Here is a 25,932-nt window from a genome sequence, read left to right on the forward strand (position 1 = left end):
TCCAATGTGTGGTGTTTCCGTATGGGACCCCAACTACTCGGTGTTGTATTTGCATCGCTTGGTGTAATATTACGGTTTAGTCTTCGTTGGAAGCAGTGCATTGTGGTATTTTTCTGCCCATGGATTGCATTTAAAATGGTGATGTGTCCCAAAAGTGAAGAGTTCTTGTCTGTGTCACGGGGACGCACTGCAGTGTGTTGGGCTAGTCACCGCAGGGTGCCATGCTGTGCACTGGATTAGAGCCCTCTGGGTGCAGTGGTGGTCCTGTGTATTAATGTGTTGTGACTAGTATTCCTAGGGTTCAGTGCTCCGTAAAAACACACAGTGCAGTGTTGTGGCTAGTGCCCACTGGATGGGTTGTGGCAGGTCAGTTCCCTATGATGTGGTGCACTGTGGTGCAGTATTGTCAGTGTCATTGGGACGCACTGCAGTGTGTTGGGCTAGTCCCCGCAGGGTGCCATGCTGTGCACTGGATTAGAGCCCTCTGGATGCAGCGCTGGTCTGGGTTCTGTGTATTAATGTGTTGTGGCGTTGTATTCCTAGGGTTCAGTGCTCCCTCCGAACACACAGTGCAGTGCTGTGGTTAGCGCCCGCTGGATGGATTGTGGCAGGTCAGTCCCCCTGATGCGGGGCAGTATTGTCAGTGTCATTGGGACGCACTGCAGTGTGGTAGGCTAGTCCCCGCAGGGTGCCATGCTGTGCACTGGATTAGAGCCCTCTGGTGCAGCGCTGGTCTGGGTTCTGTGTATTAATGTGTTGTGGCGTTGTATTCCTAGGGTTCAGTGCTCCCTCCAAACACACAGTGCAGTGCTGTGGTTAGCGCCCACTGCATGGACTCTGGTGGGTCAGTCCCCCTGATGCGGGGCAGTAATGTCAGCGGCCATGGGTGGATGGAGTGTGGGGTGTACGAGGAGTGCCCCTGGGATGCAGTGCGGTGTGTCTGGTTAGTGTCCCTTGAGGTCAGACAGTTTAGTGGGTGAATGTCCCAGGAATGCTTTCCAGTTGGTCATTCATTTATGTATTTAGAGGTTTGGGCAAAGCGCCACATTTCCCATTTAGGGTTGAACGGATACATTGCAGCGCAGTGGGTGAATGTTCTTGTCGTCAGTGTCCCTGTGATGCTCATTCCAAGAGACTGACAGCCGGACCGAAGTGAATCTGAGCCAGCACCCGGTCAGCTCTCTCCCGGTCGTGCATGTACTCTGCAGAGTCCCTTCCACAGGACGAGTGTCACCCCTGCAGCCGAGCCACAGCTGGACAGGTGAAGAGGCGCCTTTCATCAGTGGCTGACACAGCCCCAGGTCTGGGGGCCTTGAATGTCGCAGGCTTCAGTGAGTGGCTGACACAGCCCCAGGTCTGGGGGCCTTGAATGTCGCAGGCTTCAGTGAGTGGCTGACACAGCCCCAGGTCTGGGGGCCTTGAATGTCGCAGGCTTCAGTGAGTGGCTGACACCGCCCCAGGTCTGAGGGCCTTGAACGTCGCAGGCTTCAGTGAGTGGCTGACACAGCCCCAGGTCTGAGGGCCTTGAACGTCGCAGGCTTCAGTGAGTGGCTGACACAGCCCCAGGTCTGGGGGCCTTGAATGTCGCAGGCTTCAGTGAGTGGCTGACACAGCCCCAGGTCTGGGGGACTTGAATGTCGTAGGCTTCCGTGGCTGACACAGCCCCAGGTCTGGGGGACTTGAATGTCGTAGGCTTCCGTGGCTGACACAGCCCCAGGTCTGAGGGCCTTGAATGTCGCAGGCTTCAGTAGGGAATCACCTGTAGAAGGCTGATGGGGCGGGTGGCATCATCTTCAAACAGCACAGAAAGTAACTCACATTTCCCTGCATGTTTGCAGTGCGTTTCACGCAGCAGCAGTTTGCGGACCAATCAGCTTTTCCAAATGTTCCAGGCTAACGTGCAAACATTCACAAGTTCATGGGCCTTTAACCATAGAAAAACCCATGTAAGAAACATTACATTTCCCCAAAGGCCTGGTAAGTGAGCCACCAAATGCCCGATTATTTTACCTACAGATGCCCTGTAACAATATCCCAAAGATACTATGGGGTGGCCTCATATTCACTCCTGTCCTCTCTCCCATCTCATCCCTGGCCTGGACCATCTGGGGGGGGGGGGGAGAGAGGAAGCCATGGCAGCGGCCCTCACCCCTTCAGCACTGCATCCCAGAGGGGAGCTGCCGTCTCCTCTGCAGCCGCCGCCCTATGAGTGCGCCAGAGGGGTCCTCTCTCTGAACGGCGCCCCGACTCCAGGCGCAGGGACTCGCCGCCTCGCAGCTCCCAGGTGGGTCTGAGTTCCCACCTACAGGCCTCTAGATGCAACGGCAGGATGCTCGTCATCACACGTGCCAGTGTTTCCAAGATCTCCACTCTGCCAGCAATATAACATGCGAAGAAACACACAATAACATATTATTTCAGGCTTCTGCAAGCTCAAATACAGCTTTTGCAAGATTGTTTTAAAAAACGACCTGCATCCGTTTGATGAGCCCAGGCTTCCTGGCAATATCTAACGCCCCAGAACTGAAGTTAAGGTACATTTCTGTAGTACTTCAAAGTATACATCCAGCTGCATACAATCGACAATCATTTCTACGCATAGCTAAATAGACGAGAGTTGCTAGGTATATAATTCATTACCGATGTGTTCAATCAATCAACCAATCCGGATTTATAAAGCGTGGCTAATGGCCCGATAGGGTATCCAGGCGCCTGCAGGCCCCGGTGGTCGTACAGAAGCCATGACAGATTTACTTTTTTAACGTACAAAGATTTTTTTTTCTTCCTTTTAACCAAAGCCACATTTCATATTAATGTAACCTGTGCAATGTGGACATTTCCTACACAACCTATGAAACGTATCACAACAGGTGCAGTGCTCAAATCCACATCTCCAATCCACATTTTACCTCACATAGATCTCCTATAAGATAAGCAATGTATAGCAATGGTTAATCTCATCACTGATGACACATCACACCTGTGCTGTTAGCAGAGAGACTAGGAAACAAAACACCTTGTCCTAACTGAGATCAGTTAAACAGCAGAATATTTTCAAACACTCTCGTGAGGTGAAACGCGAAAAGATGGCTTTACAAATTGCCTGTTCTTCAAAAAACTTTTTGTTTTATTTCACATCCTTATTTTTTGTGTGATTTAACAAAGTTATTTAACAAAAAGACAGAACAACTGTACATAATTGAAACATATATATACAACAAAAGTGACAATATACTAAACAACACCCTAGCAGATTTAAACATTCAATCATCAAACAATCTTGGCCAATACATTCATACCGGAAACTGACACATACTAAACTAAACGGTCCTTTAACCACTACTCCCTTTTGGGCACAAATTGTTGTCCGTATTTCATAAGTATTAAGACATTTACTTCCTTAATATACACTTCAAAACCCACATAAACATTGAGGGCAAGGCTTTTATATGGAGTGTGTGGAGGACCGACTGGTCAGTTAGCAGAGAGACGGCTCCGGGTGCGTGCACGTGAAATACGTGCATGGTTGAAAGTATACCCCGGTAACACTTTTTACCCAGCACTCGTGTGATTAAACTAATATTAACACTACTTTTATTGAGAAAAGAAAAACTCCAGAACGCTTTCCAAAAATGCTATTGTTTATTTTTTGACATAAAAACGATTGCATTTACAGTAATTGCGCATAAGAGAACAAATAAAATACAAAGCCATTTTACAAAGGTGCAAACCCCAGTGCCCCCTCTCCTTGACATCCCTTAAGTAATACGCAGGAGAGACCAGTAGCCAGCGTATCTAGCAGGCAAGCTCCCCATCCCAGCTGGTTCTCAGCACCCACAGCTAGGGTGACCAACTGGCATTGGTGCAAATTCAGGACGGTGAGTGGAAAAATTCAGGACAAAGGGTCAAAATTCAGGACACAAATTCAGGACAGGATGTCAAAATTCAGGACAAAACTTCAGGACAATAGATAAGTTTTACAGACACATCATAGGAGGTCGCGCAATAGTATATAAGTAAGCCCACATATTCAACCATTTGCAAACCTATCCATCATGTATCTTTCCATCTATCATTTCACCCATCCATCCATCCATCCTTTCACTCATCCATACATCATCCATCCACCCTATCCATCTGTACACTCATCCATCCACTCTTCTACCCATCCATCCATTCACTCATCCATCCAGCCTTTTACCCATCCAGCCATCCTTTCACTTACTCATCCAGTCACCCAGTCACTCATCCTTCCACCCACCCATCCACCCTTTCAGTCATCCATCCATATTCCCTTTCTCTCTCCGTCGACCCTTTCACTTAGCCATCCTTTCTTTCTTCCTTCCATCCACCCACCCATCCATCTACTCATCCACTCATGAATCCATCCATTGACCCAATCACTCATCCACCCTTTCTCTCATCCATCTATCCTTTCACTCCTTCACTCATCTATTCATCCTTTTGTCCATCTACCCTCCCTTCCCTCACTCATCCATCCTTACATCCACCCTTTCACTCATCTGTCCATCCATTCACCCTTGCACTTATCAATTCATCAATCCAGCCATCATTTCACTCATCCATCCACTCACTCATCATCCACCTTTTCACTCATCCATCCTTTCACTCATCCATCCACCCTTTTACCCATCCAGCTACCCTTCCACCCATACATCCAGCTATTTACCTTTTCTCTCATCCATCCTTCCACTAACTCATCAATCCATCCATCCATCCATCCATCCTCTCTCATTCTCCATCTATTCAATCTTTAATTCACCCATTCACCCTTTCACTAATTCATCCAGCCATCCACCCATCCCTTCACTTACTCACTCGCCCACCTTTCCATATTAATTTTGAGCTGATCCTTTTTGAGAAGAGGCCCATTAAGAACTTCACCCTTGTTGCAGGAGCCATTCCAGGACTGGGGCAGAAGCCACCCAGGGCAGAGACCGGATCCATCACAGGGGGTACAGGAGCCATCACAGACGGGGATGGGGGGCAGGAGCCATCACAAGAGGGGGAACAGGATCCACCAGGGTGGGCACAGGGGTGGGAATGCAGTATTCAGGTATCATCTTGGCCCTTCCAGGGTGGGGGTAGGGCTCCCTCCTGGACAATACAACGAGAAGACAGGCTCTCTTTCTAAAATGTTAGTTTTGCCACCCCACACCGATGTACAGTACTTAAAGGAGATACTCCAAGAGAACTGATTTAACGGATTGTCCTCCATACTTTGTTAATCAGTGTGGGTGCGATTGTGCCATTTCTTTATTTTATTACATTATAGACTGCATGTTTGAAGAACCGAGGTTTGCTTACAAGTTAGTGACAGTTATTAAGCTCTGTGAAGAGAACCGCGTGCCGCCTCGGGGTAATCAGGGCTGGTTCTAGGGTATTTGGGGCCCTGGGCAGAAAGGGAATTTATTTATTTATTTATTGTGTTTTTATATAGCGCGGACTTTACCCGAAGGTGTCAGAGCGCTTCACAATAGGAGCAGTAATGATACATAAGTGAGCATGTTACAAAATCAAACGGTACGTTACATGAGGCAATAGTGACAATTGTGCAAGTATCAAGAGCAAACAGTGTGAGGCCCCTCTAAATTGCAGAGACATGACCCATTCAGGGCTGTTTGCATCTGAATAGATGCCCCTGCAGCTGCAGCCCCTCCCTCTCAGTCAGCTTCAAAACCTCTTAACATCTCATCAAGGGCTGAAGGTGTGAGGGTTGCCATCCCGCTGTGCCTCTCCAATGCTGCTGGGTATCTGAGCTTTGGTACAGCATCGGAGTCAAGCAGGGAGGTGGGTGGAAGCTGTGCCAGCTTAGGGTGGTGCGAGCGGTGCCCGGTTAAAATTACGGACAAATGGCGTCCGTTAAAGAATCCTTCACGGACAACGGACAAACGGCCGAAATTACGGACTGTCCGTGAAATTTACGGACGGTTGGTCACCCTACCCACAGCCAGGACACCACCAGACTACAGCCTAAGAACTGCAAAAATAAAACAGCAGGACAGAAGGCCCTTTCCATCTATGCAGCCAGGATCCATAACAGGAACCCCATACCCAGTAGGACTGCCCAAGCTGCTCCAGTTTCGGAAAGAGTTGGAGACTCACCTCTTAAAGAACAGTACATCGCAATGCATTAGCCAGCCTCCGCCCTCTTGCTTATGTAGTGCTTGTCTGTGACCCTGTGCAGCGCTCCGCTGCCTCTTGGCTAAGGTTGTACTATAGAGACACCATATACACACAGGCCTGCCTAAATCCTCCTATCCCAGTTTACATTCAAGGAGGTCCCCCGACATCATGCAACAATGAAACACTGCAAACTCAGATCAGAAACAGACTTTCCAAGCAGCGCCTCTTCTAGGTGCTAACCTCCATTTCAGAACCTTTTGAAAGAAGTACAACTAAGGCAAACAGTGAAAACATTTATTAAAAATATATGAATGATATGAATTCCATTGAACGCTCTTCACAAAGAGGCATGTGAACGCAACCAACATGGAAAAATATATGTATGAGCTTAGGTGTGTGTGTGTGTGTGTGGATTGACTTAACAAATCATGACAAATGCTATTTACACTATACATTTTAAAAAAATCAACCACATAACATTTATTTCACTAATTGTAGAATATGTTTTTTTTTTATAACTTAAGCTCATGGCAATATGGGTGACACACTTAAAATATTTTATGTCGAGACCTATCGAATTATGTTGTTGTGCATTCGTCTCTATTAGAGGTCTTATTCACTTCATTATATGACATAGGAAGCAATGCAAGTAAAACAACTTCTTGTAGTTACTTACCAAAGAAATTAGCCTGACCCACAATTCATCTGAAAGGTCCCTTCATGAAATAATTCTTCCTTGAACTAATAACATTGGAATATAATTCCAAAGAGTCTCCCTTTAACCTATTGAATCTCTGAATGCAAGACCGTTCGAGCCAGAATAAATGTGTATATCAAGTTTAACACCAACTGTCCTGAGGGGACGGTAGTACATACACACACCGTTCCTGGAGCTCTTTGCTGCTATGATAGTAGTATAGTAGCTGTAGTATTTATTTCATAACTTCATGTCTAGTTGTGTATCACTTACCTTTGCTCAAAGTTGATGTGATCTTATGCATTGTAATAGGTGGAAGGGTGTGCAAACCACACAAGCCTTTATGCTGCCTCTCTGTTCAATACCATGCGGATGTAGTGAATGTTTTTGTCACGATGTGCTTTACTAAGCTACATTCTGCAGAAAAACCCAAGCAAAGAATACAGTTAATTGAAACGTATCTGATGTAGCCCTGTTTTATTGAAATCCCATTTTGCAGCAAAGTAGGTCTGAAGAAAAGCTAGATAAATAACACAAAAATTCAATTTATGGTAGATAATTTAATATAGCGTTAATAAATAGGAAACAGTTGTGAAAAAAACGTTGAAACCATCACAGTGCCAGTATTGTAGCTGACCATGTAACACGAAGGCAATCAGTTGGCGTGTGGCACCTTAGGCTGGCTTCCCCATGCCAATGAAAAACTCCCACTTTCTCCTTCACGGGGGTGGGGTGGGGTGGATACAGGAAGTTACAGGATCAAGTGAGGCCACCCCACCCCTTGAGCTGTTTCACATCTGGCATGAAATAAGGGAGGGTTCATAAACCCCGAGCCACCAAGGTTTTCCCTCTTATTGAGGTTTCTTTGCAAGACCCTCCCTACCACTGGCCCTCATCAGATCTATTTGCAGAGTAGATGTTCTGCTGTTGTGATGTTTTACAGGCAATCTAAAGGATTTTAGTATAGAAAGCAACTACAAAAATAGCCCTAAGAGGACAACAAGCCAATGCCCTGTGAGTCCCTAAAACAAGGCCACAGGATGAAACCGACAGCACCCCACTATTCGTAGAAATGCTGAACATTTGGGTGCTGGTTTGGTATCCCTCCACCCTGTGCATTTTCCTGGGGTATGGGGTCAAGATGTGGGGTAAAGCCCAAAAGATTTTAAGAGCAGGTAATATCTACTCATTGTGTTAATTGAAAAATCAGGCGACAGTCTGCGTAGGTGATATCATTGCTGGCTGTCCTTGGTCTGCATGGAAGTTAGCCTGTTACCTTATTTAATGGACCTGCAACATAATTGTATTCAAAAGGAAACTTGGTGTGGTGTCATTCATGTTCATTTTATTCGCTTCAAATGCATACCTTAGCTTTAACTATGGAATACAACCCCATGAAAGCCACGTATAGATTATGGAAAGAAACAGTGCAACAACTTCCTACACTTATGAAAAAGAAAGAAATCGGAATGCTGTGCGACTTTTATTATTGTAAAGAAAGGACATGTGAACATTAGAAGATAAAGAATTTGGAGTCGATGTAGCTAATGTCCTGTGTCTACTGCAACCCTAAAAAGAGAGCAGAACCCGAGAAGGGGCGCAGAGGATAAATAGCACCCCTGTAAAAGAGAAGAGGGAAGGCTCTTCCTTGGGTGCCCGGTTTGGGGACATCAGAGTAAGGGGGTGCTGGAGGAAAGTGAAGGGAAAGAAACACAAAAGAGGGTGCAGCACATCACAGAGGTGAGAAGGCCTAAACACAGATGAGAATAAATTGACGAGGTGGACATCTCCTCCAAAGGGAACTGTAGACATGAATAAAAGAGCAATGCAAAAATGAAAAAGTAGACAGTGAGGTCCCTACCATCTTATAACACTACCATGCCTGAAATACTCAATCAAAGCTAAATATTTCTCAATCAGCCCCAATACGCATTTTTGTCATTTTGACCCACGTGTTGTCATTTTTGTCTTGCACAGCTCATCCTGCAGGTCTCTGCTCAGCTACCACAAGTATAGGACGGCCCGTCTGTGCTTACAGTGTCCCAGTCAGTAACTGCTATGCACCAGATGTCAAAAATAAGTTAAGACCGTGGTACCACCACAGGCAAACTCGAAGAAAAAGATAGGCTGCTGGCAGGCGCCTTTAGTGGCGCTGACTGTTTATGGTAGGTTTGCAGTGAGGACAAATACTTTTTGTAGTTATAGTTTCCTATTTATACTATATTTTTATCCCAATCCAGCATTTTAAGGGTCTTTTAATGGGACCCCTATGAAGTGGCCACGGTATGTTTAAGCAAAATGAAATACAACACAGAAAGGACATTTCACAAATAGGAGGTCTTTTTCGGCCTTGAACTGATGCAGTAAAAAGGCCACACATTTCCAGCTACCACAGCGCAACAGTTCACTTTATTTAAAAAAATCTAAACCGCAATGCAATACAGTCAATAACTTTCTTCTGTTATTAGAAAAGCAATTAACTTGAATACACTAGTCTATTCTTCTGCCAGCAGGTGTCGCTGTTTTTAATCGGACCCTGTACATACATTACATATCCCTGCACCAAACGCCTCTGATTCGTTCATCTCTGTACGCGCAATAATATGTACAGAGGCACCTTCAATTCGAAATGTTTTTTAAACTTTTGTTATTTATTGTGGTATGTCCAACGCGCGCACTATGGGGCTCTAACAAAAAAGCACGAGCGGGCATCTCGTTAATCAGACTAAATGAATGACTCCAAAATAAACGGCCAAATAGAAAATGAAATACTTATCAAGGAGCCATTACTAAGCAAGACGTGTAGAGAACAATTAAATGCACCGTGTAAACGCTTTACAAAATGCAGCTTCTGGCCCAAGGACGGCGACAAATTGGAAACGACCTCCCGCGCATTGATTTCCACAAGAGGACTCCTGCTGCGGGGAAGAGGGCCTGGCGTCCTCGTGGGAGGGGAGGGCAGGTCACGGGGGCTCCTCTGCTCAATGCACCAATCTGCCCGGGGCTGGCGGCCCCCTTTGTCTGCGCCCTGAGAACAGAAGAGGAGCCGGGTGGGTGGGGAAGGTGGCCTCTCCAGGGGACCGCCGCTCGCTTCAATATTTTTCAAAGGGGGCTACAGGCTTCAGACTGCCCAGTTCTACCTCTCAACTGTGTCAAACACATTAGTGACACCATTCAGCGCTGTCAGCGAGAGCGGGCCAAACTCTGAAATAACTTAGCAAGAAGCTAATTACCATGCAAATGTGAAAATAATGCAGATGTTTCCTTGGCCTCGGAGAATATTTGGGGCGTTTCGTTCAATTTGCCGAGCTCGATAATAAGAAAGGCTCTGAAAAAAGATGGAGTCGGGCACAAGTCGTGCAGCTTTCAAATCCGGAGGCGACAGACGCAGCGTGGTTTATTTAGAATTTAACAATAAAGCACATTTTCCATTACCAGCCACGCTAAATTACTTTTATCTTATACGTGAGAAAACGCAACCTATGAAGGTTTCTATCTTCTCTGAGAACTAATATAAGAAAAGAAACGAAGAAAACAACATCCACATTATCCAACCCTAATATTTATAAAAACCTTAAAAATAAATAATCTTTCACTTTTGAGGGGCGGTCATTTCATTATGTCCCTCGGGCAGTAAATGCCATTAATGTTGGGGCTGACACCAGCTACCATTGATGCCCCATCTCCCCAGGTCAGACAGTATTACCAGTTTCAGAAGGAGGGCAGGATGTCTTTGATCCCGAGTTAGCACAGGAAATCCATGGATCCCAAGAAATAATTCCATGGACCACCAGAGCAGGAGTATTAGCACTGGCAGGAGTTTACCACCTTCGATCAAAGGAGTCACACAAAAGTGGAAACATCTCATATAAGACAAGCTTGAAAATATTAGTTCCTTGCCAACAGACCTACATCACTGGTTTCCTTTCATGGTGTTCACCTTAGGTTGCGTGTCAGAAAATTGGGGAGAGGATGTGGCCTTACGGCTAGAGCGTCGACCTTGAAGCTGGGGAACCGGGTTCGAGTCACGACAGGGACGCTCAACATTCTGTGATTCTGGGCAAATCACTTAATCTCCCCGTGCCCAACAAAAATGAATGTGTTTGTCTGTAACGCAACTGGTGCTCATGTAAAGCGCTCTGATACCTTCGGGTCAAGTTCTCGCTATATAAAACTCCCCCCCCCCCCCAAAAAAAATCGTCTGAGAAATACCAATGTACCGAAACATATTGTGGCCTAAAGATAGAGAACCAAAGATCGACAGGATGGATCTAGGTAGGTGAGTATCAATCAGTAAAGAAACTTTAGGGGACCCCCTGCAAAGTACATGGAGAGCCCCCCCCGCCCCCTCTCCGGACCCATTCAGGACTCAGCTCTCAGGCCTGGGGACCATCGCCTGTGCACAGTGCTGGAGGGCCCGCCTTGGAGCTCAGGGGCCCCTCCACACCGCGGGGGCTGCGCAGGATATTGTTACGCCACTGATATCAATTTACTGTGCTTAATCCCCACATGTGCACCTTGGAGACACATGTATATCTCTAGGGTACATAGATGGGGAATCATATATAGTAAATTGATACTTCCTTCTCAATCTTTGGTCCTTTATACGAAGGCCATGATATGTTATCGATATCTATATCTCCAAGGTACATGCACGTGAAGTTAAGCATCGTGAATCACCACTTACCTGTAAATAATGATCTTCACAGTATTTTGGTTTGGAGATTTAGGCTACAATATTTTGGTTCATCAATACTTTCCACCCTATCCTCAGGTAGTATACCGTGCTTCCATACCTTAATTCCCTTACTAACACATTACATCACTATGAGGGCTAGGAGAAAAGCTATGTAGCCTCTGCCCTCCTGGTTTGGGTCCCGAAATCCGATCACGATATAGGATCTCCCACATCCTATATCCCTGTTGAAAATAAAACTGTGATGCAAACACATATTTGAAAATGCACAGGCAGCAAGGGGCCTACACAAGGAGCGATACATCGCCCACAGACCATATAGAGAACACTGTTAGAAAAAAGAGTCTCATTAATTTTCAGCTATAGGGTTAAACCCTGCTTGAGAATCTGAAGCTCCCCTACACGGCGGTGGAACATACTGCATTAAACACCAAGGTCCAATTTTGGCCTGGAAATTGGCAACAGTCGCACTTCTGGAAAATGTTTGAGAATTCACACTCGAGACAACACCGGGGCATTTTTTAAAATTATTTTTTATCTCCACAGAGTTCATTTGTTTTCTCCAGTTTTGGGAGTATTCTTCAGCTCATTCCCACTCTGGAAATTGAATACTTCCGGTTGTTAGTCTCCTATTATGTAATGGTGAAAAAATATAAAGACCCGCTCAATCTAAAAAAGGAAATGTGATTCTATCCCACAGCCACTTGTGCAAGGCTAACCACGTTTGGACTTTCTTGAGGCAAGTCTCCGGCATGGGAAAAATTGCAAGTAATTTCAGGTATTGATCGTCATAGTGACTCTGCTTCCCTGGTCATCAATGTTGTCCAACACACCTTGGCTCCATGTATTAGTAGGCGGGATCCAGGATCACGTCACGGCACTGCATGCTGTTTTATTGCTCTTAGAAACACCACAGGCAGCTGGAAAGGAAATCCTTGTGACTAGATAACCAGCGCCCTCTCCGTGCATACCTTGTTAAATTTTTTTTTTCATGAATAGATAATGATGTTGGCTTTCTTCCAATGTTCAGCCCTCTGAGTGGGGCACTATTAAAAAGTGTAATGCCTTACATTTAAGGATGAAATATGTAGCAAAAAACCTTGCCTGTCCATGTTGAAGTTGTGTTTGGATTTCTCTGGCAGCAGGGTTCCTTCTGGGTGAGACCAAAACATGTAACTTGCTAGGAATGCGAATCTACAGCTGAGCTCGCTTGAATCTAGATTTAGGTTACACTTTTAATTGATGATCCATAAATCACACTTCACGTGGATGCAGGTTTAGCCTTTCCCTGATCATTACATGGCGGGAGACCCACAACCAGTGCTTTATTTGAGCCGGTGGTTGCCGAAGGGGGGCCACCAGCACTCATATTTAGGGACCCACACTTATTTTTCCTCATCACACAATGACTGAAAGCAAGAGAGGGAAAACACACAATTGGGAAAGGAAGAGGAAGAGAAATGCAGAAAAACTATCACCAGAGGAGAAAGCAGGAACCTGCAAGAGTGAGGTCAAGGGACAGGGAGCACCTGGCAGTGGATTAACGGGGCATGAGGTGTACTGAGGACGTGGCCGCCTTGGTATTGGGTGCACTTACAATAAAAAGCAATGATCCCGGGCTTCTCAGCCACACTTTGGGCACCGGCACTCATTATTTTACAAAACGCACATAACCAGATGACCATGGGAATGTCTTCAGATAATAAGATAATCTGTTTTCTTAAAAATAATGAAACATTTCCATAGTATTATGTTTTCCATTTTTGAGGGCTCGGCAGGTGAGCCATACTTGAATCTCTGGTTTTTTCCACTCCTCAGAAATGTAGTGTTCCTATGTGTATCCATAGTGTTAAAACTGTCTTCCATGTATTAATATACTGTATACGTCTCACCACAGAAATCCGTGAGAAAAGTCACCAGAATCAGTGATGCCAGTCAGTGGGGTGGCACCACACAGGCTATGCCAGAGCACCATTGACCATCAGTCTTCACGTCCTCGGCTGTAGGAGTAACAGTGAGATGGCTTAGATCACTATGAACTCAGAGTACTGGAGTATTTTATTGCAGTATGTATATATATATATATATATATTCACTTAAAAAACCATAGGTTTCACACATGTTATAGTTAGGTGGATATTTCACTCGTAAAAAACCAATGAAATTCCCCCGTTATAGTTAGTTCAGATAACTATAACTCGCGCGCACGCAATCCACTGCTCATGACGTCACATATTACATCACTCATGACATGGTCAGTGGCATCACTCATGACATCACTGATTACATCATCTTTGTGATAGAGTGGCGGTCACGCGAGTTATAGTTATCTGAACTAACTATAACGGGGGAATTTCATTGGTTTTTTACGAGTGAAATATCCACCTGACTATAACATGTGTGAAACCTATGGTTTTTTAAGTGAATTTGCAAGGTTTTTTAAATGCTAATTCCTAACTATAACGTGTGTGAAACCTATGGTTTTTTCAGTGAATTTATACGGTTTTTTAAATGCTAATTTATTTATGTATTATTTTTTTTATATATTTATTTTACAATAAACTACGTATTAAAATTTATTTTTTTGGTTTTCACCATGCGCGCACGGTGCGCGCACCCCCGCGATTTAAAAAAAAAAAAAAAATTTTTTTTGGGGGGGGGGGGGGGTTTCACCGTGCGCGCACCCCCGCGATTTGAAAAAAAAAATAAAAATGTTTCTGCCTTCGGGGTCCTTCAGGGACCCCCTGACAAAGGCTAGGGTGTCAGGAACTCTCTACCCTGCCCCCTTTTCACGTTCGCCACCTTCCTTTTTCACTCTCGCACTGAAAACAAACAAAATGGCGGCCGACACTTCCTGATTTCGACCGATTCGAATGTTGACTAACATGTAACCACCAATCAGAATTACGCTCGCGCACGTTAGGGTGCTCGCACGGTGCGTGCACGGTGCGCGCACCCTGCGCGCGTATAGATATTGATATGCTTTTAAAAGCTATTTTCTCAGGAAATACTGAACAGATTTACACCAGACCTGCAAAAGACACTTCCTTGACCTTATGGCTACCTCTCTGCCAAATTTCAAGTAATTCTGTTCAGCCGTTCGGGCTGTAGCTGCGTCTAAAGGTCCTATGGAAAAATGCATGGGGAAAACGCGTTTTGGGACCCCCCTTTTTTCTCGGCCCCTGCTTGACGAATCACCCCGAGACTTTCAGGGTAGGAGCTGAACGGAGCGCCCCATTCGTTTTGAAAATTTCGCGAGGATTCGTCAACCGGCGCCAAAGTTATTCAAAATAGAATTTTGAGATTTCCTATGGAAACACGGTCCTAACTATAACTATCTACTGGCGACCGCCAGTAGATAATATATATATATATATATATATATATATATATATATATATATATTATATATATATTATCTACTGCCAGTAGATAATATATATATATATATATATATATATATTATCTACTGGCGGTCGCCAGTAGATAGTTATAGTTAGGACCGAGTTCCCATAGGAAATCTGAAAATTCTATTTTGAACAACTTTGGCGCCGGTTGACTTATCTTCGTGAAATTTTCAAAACTAATGGGGCGCTCCGCTCAGCTCCTTCCCTGAAAGTCTCGGGGTGATTCGTCAAGCGGGTGCTGAGAAAAAAGGGGGGTCCCAAAACACGTTTTCCCCATGCATTTTCCCTTAGGACCTTTAGTCGAAGGTACAGCCCGAACGGCTGAACAGAATACTTGAAATTTGGCAAAGAGGTAGTCCTCAGGTCAGGCATGTGCCTTTTGCTTAAATGGTGTAAATCCGTTCAGTAGTTCCTGAGATAATCAAAAGTAAAATCACATATATATCTGGGCGGAGCCTAACCACACATCTCATCGTGAGATCTGATTGGCTGTCAGCACTTCATCCAAGAAGTGTTGGCAGCCATCTTGGGACCAATATACATGATAGCACCTCATTAAAAAGCATTGCAGTTAATAGAGGGTTTTAAGACTTTAGTTACATTATAAATCATTTGTTGATGGTACCATACTCATTTTAGGAATTGTGGTATGTTCTAAGGTGATTTTACCATGTGAAAAAGCCTTCTGCTGTGATATCATAAATCATGTTTGATAGAAAACTATTTTCTCATGCTTTTCCCACAGAGGTTTGGAAGGTGATCTATAAGCTAACTGAGAGCATATTTTCTGTAAATTCACATTATCTTTCTCAGTCATGTGAGAATGAAGTCTGACATTCTCAGTAAAACATGTACATCCAACAAGGGCAGAGACTGTCAGTTGATTCCTTTGTGCACTACTGCAGCTTCCCAGAGTGTTCTAAAGAACAACTAGAGCGCTAACAGTCCTACTTATGACAAACGTATGGCACACCTGAAGCAATCTTGGTTGGAATAAAGTGGTAATTCTTAAAACATTTAATTTAAAAAGGAACAAAATGAGGGGGTTCATTTTGCCATAGAAAGTATGATTAGTGCTGCAGAAAGAAAAATTAGGGCACATTTTGAGTGACTTTTCAAATCCTCTTCTATTTAATTAAAAAATTATGACATGCAGACTGAAACATGCACTTTCAATACCAGCAGCAGACTTCCCTGGTGAGCAGTAGCTTTACTACAGTGATCTAATAAGCAACTAGAGTGCTAACATTCTGAATTTATGGCAAATTTGTGACACATCTGAATGCCTTCTTGATGGAATCAAAGTAAAAAACTGAAAGCATTTCCTACTGAGGAGACTGCAGTAAATGAGGAAATTAGGAAACTTCCTAACAAATAAATCTCCCAAGATGGCCACCAGACACAAAAGAGCCTAAATGCAGCACAAATATCACCCAGATGTAGCCCACATGTAGCCCAATGACAGAAGTGTGCAAAACACTTATTTTTTGTGTATTTGCAGTTTTATATAGTGCAGACTTGTCAGGTATTGGAATGCTTTACATGAGCATTGGTTACATCGCACAAGATCAAATTCATTTTGGTTGTAGACATGGGGAGATTAAGTGATTTGACCACAATCACAGAATGTTGAGCGGAAGCAGAATCTCCAAACTGGTTCCCCAGTTGCAAAGTCTGCAGCTCTGGAAGTAACACCACATCCTCTCGCCAAGGTGAAACATTTAATCAAGTAGTCAACTGGATAAAAAAACATAAAGATTAGAAATAATTTAAAACTTCTTTGTCGCGATTTGAAAACTCAGAAAATATGTCCTCATTTTAGTTTTTTAGAGCACTAACCATAATTTTGATGCAAATAAGACCCTCTCATATATGTAATTTCTAAAGGAAATACTCTAGGTATTACAGTTTTGATTACATCAAGATGACGTCAGGCATTCCACACTTTTGTAATAAATATAGAATGTTAGCAATCTAGTTGTTCATTGGGATACTGTTGAGAGGCAGAGGCCAGGGGCATGGACTCTGAAAATTGAAGGCAGGTAGAAGAGTGCAGAGGCAACAATTTGACCACACTGGGCAGGCAGGAAGGGCAGTGGCAGCACAACAGACTATGGAGGGCAGGGGAAAGGGGGGCAGGGGCAACAAACCAACAATACAGGACTGGCAAGAGAGGCTGTGGCAATATAATAGACCATTGTGGGCAGAAGGAAGAGGCAGTGGTAGTACAACCATACATGCCAACAGACCCGTTTCAGCCAGGAAACGTCCAATGTTTTTAAGCTCAAATGGGCTTTATTTGATCTGTCTCCTGTCTACAATCTCCTCTTTTTCAATGTAACTCAAAGGGGAAAATCAATACCCCAGTTTTTTTTCAAAATCTCCCTCTTACCAAGTTCAAAATGTTCGCAAGTATGGTACATTTGATCATGGTAGGCAGGAGGAATTGGGGTAGGGACATGGACTCGGATAACAGAGGACAGGAGGGACATGGAGAGGTGCAACAAACTGACCCTACAGGGCAGGCATCAGGGTATGCAGCAGCACAATACACCACACAGCGCATGCAGGACGAGAGTGCAGCACAACAATCCATAGAAAGCAATAGGGAGGGGACAGGACCATGCACATGGACAACAGAGAACAGATGGGAAAGAGGCAATGGTAGCTAGCTGACCATAATGGACAGACAGGAGAGAAAGCTGCAGCATAACAGACCATAAAGGGCAGGAGGGATGGATCAGGGGCATTACAATGGAACAGACAAGCCAGGAGGGAGGGAATAGGGGGTATGCACATGGAAACAGAGGGCTGGGGGCAAGGTGGCAGGGCAGGAGCAGCAAGATGACCATGGAGGTCAAGCAGGATGGGCACTAGAAACAAGACACACCATGGAGAGCAACAATGAGACTATGGTGGCATACACACAGACCATGGAGGGAAGGTGGAAGGGGGTCAGGGGCAGCTAGCTGACCACACAGGTAAGGTGGGAGGGGCCATGGCAGCACAGAAGACCATGCATGGCAAGCGGGAGGGTTAGTGGCAGCACAATGGCTATGATGGGCAAGAAGGAGGGTGCAGGGGCATGCACAAAGGACCATGGAGGATAGAAGGGAGGGTCATGACCTGGGCACAGACAAGAGAGTTCAGGGGAAGGGGCCTCACAACAGACCGCGCGGGGCAGGCAGGAGGAGCAGTTGCAGCACAACAGATCAGGGAGGGCAGAAGGGTGTGGCAGTAAAATGGACCATGGAGGACAGGAGGAAGGGGATTGGGGCATGGCATGTGGACAGGCAGGGTGGAGGTGGCAGGGACAGGTTACAGTCATCTGACAACGCTAGGCAGGTGGGAGGGGAGTGGCAGCTCAACAGAACACTCAGAGTAGATAGGAGTGGCAGGTCCATGGAACATAGTGGGCAAAAAGGATGGAGCAGGGGCATGCACAAAGACATCGGAGGGCAGCGGGAAGGAGAATAGGGGCAGCAAGCTAAGCACAGAGGCTAAGCAGGAGGTCAATGATGGGCCATAGAATTGGGCAATGGAGGGCAGGAGGAGTGGACTGGTATGCAGCATAATCTAACTTTTAGTCAGGAAGAAGAGGACGTTTGTGACTGTGACTCCGGGCTCACTTGGCAGAAACACCCCCTGACCCTCCACCCCCATCGCAAAATGTAATGCCCGTGAAAAGGGTAGGTGGACGCAGTGGTATATAGAACATAGTCCTGAGAGCACGATTGAAAATGAAAAATAGATGTAGTATATGGTATAAACTATGCACCAAAAAGTGTGATATAAGATGAACCGGGGCGTGAAATATGCAATACATTGTGCGCAATGATAGATTCATTGGAGAGCGCGAGATAGCACAGGCAGTAGCGCGTGCTATGCGATATGCGCCTTGGAGTGTAATATGCACAGGGCAGTGTTGTGTAACATAACTAGTCTCTAAAGTTGTAATATAAAATATGTGCTGGGGAGTGTAACGTTGCATATGCACTGTGACAAAGATATGGATCCCAGATTGTAATATGTATGGCATAGCGCTGTGCGTTATAACATACACATCGAGGAAGGCACGTTAGATAGGGTAATATAACCTGTGCGAAGGTAAGTGTGGCATGACATATTCACGGGGTGGTGTTACAGTGCACATGGGCTGGAGAGTGTCATAGCATACGCACTAGCTGGTGGAATACAACACAGAGGTGTGAGGCAATCGGCGGGCACTGGTGGGTGTAACACAGCATTGGGCTCAGCCAGGAGCACGCTGTGACTCTCAATTACACATCCGGCGGTGGATGTGTTTTTTATTAACCGTGAGGGGGGTTTCTTGCATAGTTTGGTCGAATTTTTGTCGAATCCCCTTTGAATGGCTTGGTGTGCATGTATATTAAATGTGCCCGTCAATAGCTACCCATGTTTGTATAAATAAACGACAAGGGTGTCTACTTGGAGAGTACCCATCGGCGGGCGCGCCGGGATTAGGCACGGTAGGGCGTCAGGCACGTCAGAGCTTCACTAGCGGTGTAAATACATTCCATGTGGATTCATTCTATGCATAGTTGTCTTTTAATGAATATTACGCAAATCATCATGGTGATAGGTACATACGGTTTGTCCAGCATGTCCTAGGTGTTTCTATAAATATATATATTTTTAAAATAATAAAAAACAAAGGCCGGCCCCGGGGGATGGGGTCCCCGGAGCCATAAGTGGCCTGAGGAGGGGGGCAACGCAGCCCCCTCCTAAAGAATTTAAATAAAAAACAGGCCATGACCCGGGGGTTGGGGTCCCCGGGGCCGATTAAGGCCTTGGGAGGGCCAAATTATTGTTTTTTCAACAAAAAAAATTAGGGTGCAGGCCCTGGGGATGGGGTCCCCAGGGCCAGTAAATTAGAAAAAGAAGGGGGGCCACACAGCCCTCCTTCTTAAAAAAATAAAATAAATAAAAGACCGGCATCGCGCTGGAGGCCACACCCCCTCCTTGCAGCACTCTGCAAACGCGCCCCCTGGCCAGTTGTAAGTTGGGGAATTAATTCCCCTTCAATACTGAGGGTCCCTGAGGGCCAACTAGCCCAACAGGTATCTCCAGTGTGTGCCAGGGAGCTGCGTTGCAGACAGGTGTTCTGTGGCCATGCCCCTTTTTACACCTCTATGCAACGCAGCTCTGTGGCGCTTACTGGAGGTACCTAGTGGGCTAGTTTGACCCTAGGGACCCTTAGGATTCAAGGGGACTTAATCTCTCAACTTAGAACGGCCTCAGGGCACGTTTACACAGTGGTGAAGGGAGGGGACGGGGCCTGAGGTGACGTGTGCAAACACGCCCTGTGGCGCGTTTTAAGTTGGGGAAATAATTCCCTTTCAATCCTGAGGGACCCTGGGGGCCAACTAGCCCACCAGGTGCTTTCAGTAAGTGCCACTGCTCTGCGTTGCAGAGAGGTGGTGCAGGCCATGCCCCTTTTTACACCTCTCTGCAATGGCGCTTACTGGACATACCTAGTGGGCTATTTTGCCCCTAGGGATCCTCAGGATTCAAGGGGACTTAATCTCCCAACTTAAAAAACGGCCACAGGGCATGTTTACACAGTAGGGACGGAAGGGGATGGGGCCTGAGGTGACGAGTGCAAACACGCCCTATGGTGCGTTTTAAGTTGGGGAAATAATTCACCTTCAATCCTGAGGGCCCCTGGGGGCTAACTAGCCCACCAGGTGCTTCCAGTAAGCGCCACTGAGCTGCGTTGCAGAGAGGTGGTCCAGGCCGAGCCACTTTTTACACCTCTCTGCAACGCAGCTCTGTGGCGTATACTGGAGGTACCTAGTGGGCTAGTTGTACCCTAGGGACCCTCAGGATTCAATTAACTTAATCTCCCAACTAAAAATGGCCACAGGGCGTGTTTACACAGTGGTGAAGGGAGGGGACGGGTCCTGAGTTAATGTGTGCAAACAAGCCCTGTGGCGCGTTTTAAGTTGGGGAAATAATTCCCCTTCAATCCTGAGGGCCCCTGGGGGCTAACTAGCCCACCAGGTGCTTCCAGTAAGCGCCACTGAACTGCGTTGCAGAGAGGTGGTCCAGGCCGTGCCACTTTTTACACCTCTCTGCAACGCAGCTCTGTGGCGCATACTGGAGGTAGCTAGTGGGCTAGTTGGACCCTAGGGACCCTCAGGATTCAAATGAACTTAATCTCCCAACTACAAACGGCCACATGGCGTGTTTACACAGTGGTGAAGGGAGGGGACGGGGCCTGATTTAACGTGTACAAACAAGCCCTGTGGCGCGTTTTCAGTTGGGGAAATAATTCCCCTTCAATCCTGAGGGACCCTGGGGGCCAACTAGCCCACCAGGTGCTTCCAGTAAGCACCACTCCGCTGCGTTGCAGAGAGGTGGTCTAGGCCGTGCCCCTTTTTACATCTCTCTGCAACGCAGCTCTGTGGCGCTTACTGGAGGTACCTAGTGGTCTAGTTGGACGCTAGGGACCCTCAGGATTCAAGGGGACTTAATCTCCCAACTTAAAACGGCCACAGGGCGTGTTTACACAGTGGGGAAGTGAGGGGACGGGGCCTGAGGTGACGTGTGCAAACACGCCCTGTGGCGCATTTTAAGAGGTAGTTTTAATCCCCTGCCCTATTATATACTAGGGGCTTACAGAGGAGGTCATTCTGATCACAGGGGGACCCCAACGCATAGTGTTCCCTAGTGTATGTAGGTGTTTTCACTGTATTCTGAGTGTCTTTTAACATAGCACTGGCTCTAGGACTCGTTAGTCAGACTCAGTTACCACCAGTATCCGTCTGAAAAAGTTGAGGGTACAGGATGATTTGGCAACAAGGCTTCTCTTCTGCTCTTCTGTTTGTTCTTTCTGCACGTTATCCTTCTTCCTGCACTTTTCTTCGTCTTTGAGGACTTCTGTTGCTTCTTTCTGCATTTCTTTTTTTTCTTTCTGTGTGTTTTTTCTTCTTTCTTCACATGTCCTATCTCTGTAGGCATAGTTAGAAATTAGCATTTAAAAAACCTTTGAAATTCACTGAAAAAACCATAGCTTTCAGGCACGTTATAGTTAGGAATTAGCATTTAAAAAACCTTAGAAATTCACTGAAAAAACCATAGGTTTCAGGGGCGTTATAGTTAGCTGGACTTTTCACTCGTACAAAACCATTGAAATTCCCCCGTTATAGTTAGTTCAGCTAACTATAACTCGCGCGCCCGCAATGCACTGCTGATGACCTCACATATTACATCACTCATGACATGGTCAGTGACATCACTCATGATGGGTACGTATTTTTGTATGTGATTGCTAGGCGACTGGTACGCGACTCCAAGTCCATACACGACACGTACAAAGCAAGTTACGCGACGCTCGCACGCTTCTGCGAAACGTCATATGCGTGTTTGACGCGATGGGTGCGTGAATCCCACAAAATATTTTAAATGTCAAAAAACATATATATATGTATTTCATGTGAATATTAACTGAACACATAATCTAAAGAACTCATAAAATTAATATATTTTTACTTCTAATCCTATATTCCTTTTAAATGCGATTTCACGGATTCGCGCTCGGTGCGTGCCGCCTATGCGCACGGTGCGTGGATCCCATGTGACCTGAGAAAAAGAGATTTCATTGGTTCATTACACTTCCTATTCTAACTATTGAAAGACCCCACCCATTTCAATCATTCTTCTTTGAGCTTCTTTGGAGGAACATCTCACACCTTAGAAGTAGAAGGAACCGCGCACCCAACGCGAGAGGAACTGTGCACCCAACACGTTAGGATGCGCGACTCCTAATTTTACCGTAAAAAAAAAAATGGCCCCTATCACTAATTTTTATTATCCTCTGGGACCCCATCCCCCGGGGCTTATAAAAAAACGTTGGAGACCGTGGGGGGGAGCCCCAACGCCCCCACGGTCCCAGCCGGCTCCCCGCATCCTTCGGGAGCCGGCATTGCTGCTGACATGCAGCTCCCAGTGTGGAAAAGCAATATTGTTTGGATGTTGAAAGAGAGAGCAGGGAGGCTCTCTCTTTCAAAATCCTAAATAAGTTTGCTATGGGAGGGTGGGAGACTCCCAGCCCTCTCATAGCAAACAACAGTGTCCTGGGGGTGGGCACCCCAGGACACTGTAGGAGCTGGACCTGGGGGGTGGCGGTCCCTAGGGCCCTCGAAGGCTCCAGGAGGAGGGCCACGCAGCCCCCCTACCTCGATAAATTTCCAAACATTTTACCCCTGGGATTTGGCCCCCGGGGGCTAATTATTAACGAAGTGCGGAAGCCCGCACTTCGGGTTTTTATTTTTTTCGTCCGGATCCGTGCACCCTGCGCGCATTTCACCGATTTTAAAAATAAAAAAGGGGGCCCCAGGGGGTCCTTCTGGGACCCCCCAAGCAACACTAGAGGGTCAGAGTATTTCTACCCTGCCCCCTTTATATGTTTTAAACACGTAATCCCCTTACTTCTTCAGCCTCGCTTCTACTGAGGCACAAAATGGCTGCCAACAGTTCCTGGTTTCGAATGTAGACAGACACTTGACAGCCAATTAGCATTCAGCGCGTGATCGGGAGAGTGCGCCCTCGGTTCGGGGAGGGTGCGCTTAGGGTGCGCATAGGGTGCGCGGGTCCTCCGAGCCATAGATATATCTATCTTGTTTTGTCTAATTTTCTCAGGAACTACTGAACAGATTTGCACCATTTATGCAAAAGGCATGAGTCTGAACTGAGAACTACCTCTTTGCCAAATTTGGTGTAATTCCGTTCAGCAGTTTGGGCTGTAGCTGCGTCAACAGGTCTATGGGAAATTGCATGGGGAAAACGCGTTTTGGAACCCCCTTTTTTCTCAGCCCCCGCTTGACGAATCACCACGAAACTTTCAGGATAGGAGCGGACCGGAGCTGGCCAAAAGTAGGTAATATATATATATATATTCACTGAAAAAATCATAGGTTTCACACATGTTATAGTTAGCTGGACATTTTACTGATAAAAAACCAATGAAATTCCCCCGTTATAGTTACTGCAGGCAACTATAACTCACGCGACCGCAATCCTCTGCTGATGCTAATACTGTATTTAGACACTTATTTGCCCATGTCTTCTTCCATTAAATTTTAGCTTTACATATATTACAAATATTTTTTTTTCATAAAGACACATATGTCATCAGCAGAAGATTGCGGTCGCGTGAGTTATAGTTGCCTGCAGTAACTATAACGGGGGAATTTCATTGGTTTTTTATCAGTAAAATGTCCAGCTAACTATAACATGTGTGAAACCTATGGTTTTTTCAGTGAATTTGCAAGGTTTTTTAAATGCTAAGTTACTTTACGCCATTCGTGGCGTGCGCGCCCAGTTAACGCAGTTCGTTCCGTGCGCGCACAGTGAGCACGCGGTGCGCTGCGTGCACCGCGTGCCCACGTTAAGCGGGATGGGCCATGTACGCACGATGCGCTTCGCGCACCGTGCGCACATGGGGGACATATTTTGCGCATCTTTGTGAAATGTATTCTTTGTTAACTTCCTACCTATGATAAGCCATGCACAAATGGTGCCCTTCGGGCACCATTTGCACACGGGGTGGGGAGAATGTGGATAATTTTTTTTTTTTTACTATTTTTTACCGTGCGCGTACGGTAAGCGTAATCGGCGATTTTCCGAAAAAAAAAGTTATTTTTTTTTTGGGCTTGGGGGTGGTTTGGGGACCCCTGTATCAATGCTGGGTGGTTAGGATCTCATTAAACTGCCTCTTTACACATTTTTGGGGTTGGTTTTTGCTGCCCTACTCAGGAAGCGAGAGAGAAAATGGCGGCCGCCGCTTCCTGGTTTCGACCGATTCGAATGTTTACTAAGAACTAAGAGCCAATCAGAATCGCGCTCGCGCACGCCACCGTACGCGTACGGTAAGCTTACGGTAAGCGCACGGTAAGCGCACCGTAAGCTGCCACAGATATATATACTGATTTAAAGGCTATTTTCTCAGAATCTACTGAACAGATTTACACCAAACCTACAAAAGGCACTTCCTTGACCTGGGGACTACCTCTCTGCCAAATTTCATTAAATTCTGTTCAGCCGTTCGGGCTGTAGCCCTGTCTAAAGGTCCTATGGAAAAATGCATGGGAAAAACGCGTTTTGGGACCCCCCTTTTATCTCAGCCCCCGCTTGACGAATCCCCCCGAGACTTTCAGGGTAGGAGCGGAGCGTAGCGCCCCACCTATTTTGAAAAATTCGCGAGGATTCGTCGACCGGCGCCAAAGTTATTCAAAATAGAATGTTGCGGATTTCCTATGGAAACGTGGTCCTAACTATAACTACCTACTGGCGACCGCCAGTAGGTAATATATATATATATATATATATATTCTCACCAAATGATACCAATCGCACCCCAGCGAAGCAATTTCATAACAAGGTCAGAGCACGGCAGGGCGAGGGATTCGCTCCACGCTTCAGAGATGGAACTTACCTGCCACATAATGTCTTTTTGCCAGCATTGAGTGTATCTACAAAGATTCATTTGAAAATTGAAATGCAGAATTGGGTATAAAAAGACAATTAAACTTACTACAAGGACTAAAATGGGCAGGTTAAGATGGCTGAAACGGGCAGGAACTTTCAGGAAATCGACCCGTAGTCCTTCTTCCATCGTGACAGTGCGACTGTCCAATGAAATGGGACAATGTTGCCTGGTGAAATGTGGGGAATAAATTGTGATGGCACTGACGAAGGCGGAATCGCTGAAACGTGTTTGCCTAGGAATAAAAGAGGAATCGAAAGTTATAGTTCGGAATTAGCATTTAAAAAACCTTAGAAATTCACTGAAAAAACCATAGGTTTCAGGGGCGTTATAGTTAGCTGGACTTTTCACTCGTACAAAACCATTGAAATTCCCCCGTTATAGTTAGTTCAGCTAACTATAACTCGCGCGCCCGCAATGCACTGCTGATGACGTCACATATTACATCACTCATGACATGGTCAGTGACATCACT

Source organism: Triturus cristatus, chromosome 2_1 (genome assembly GCF_964204655.1).
Source record: "Triturus cristatus chromosome 2_1, aTriCri1.1, whole genome shotgun sequence".
In the NCBI taxonomy this organism is placed as follows: domain Eukaryota; kingdom Metazoa; phylum Chordata; class Amphibia; order Caudata; family Salamandridae; genus Triturus; species Triturus cristatus.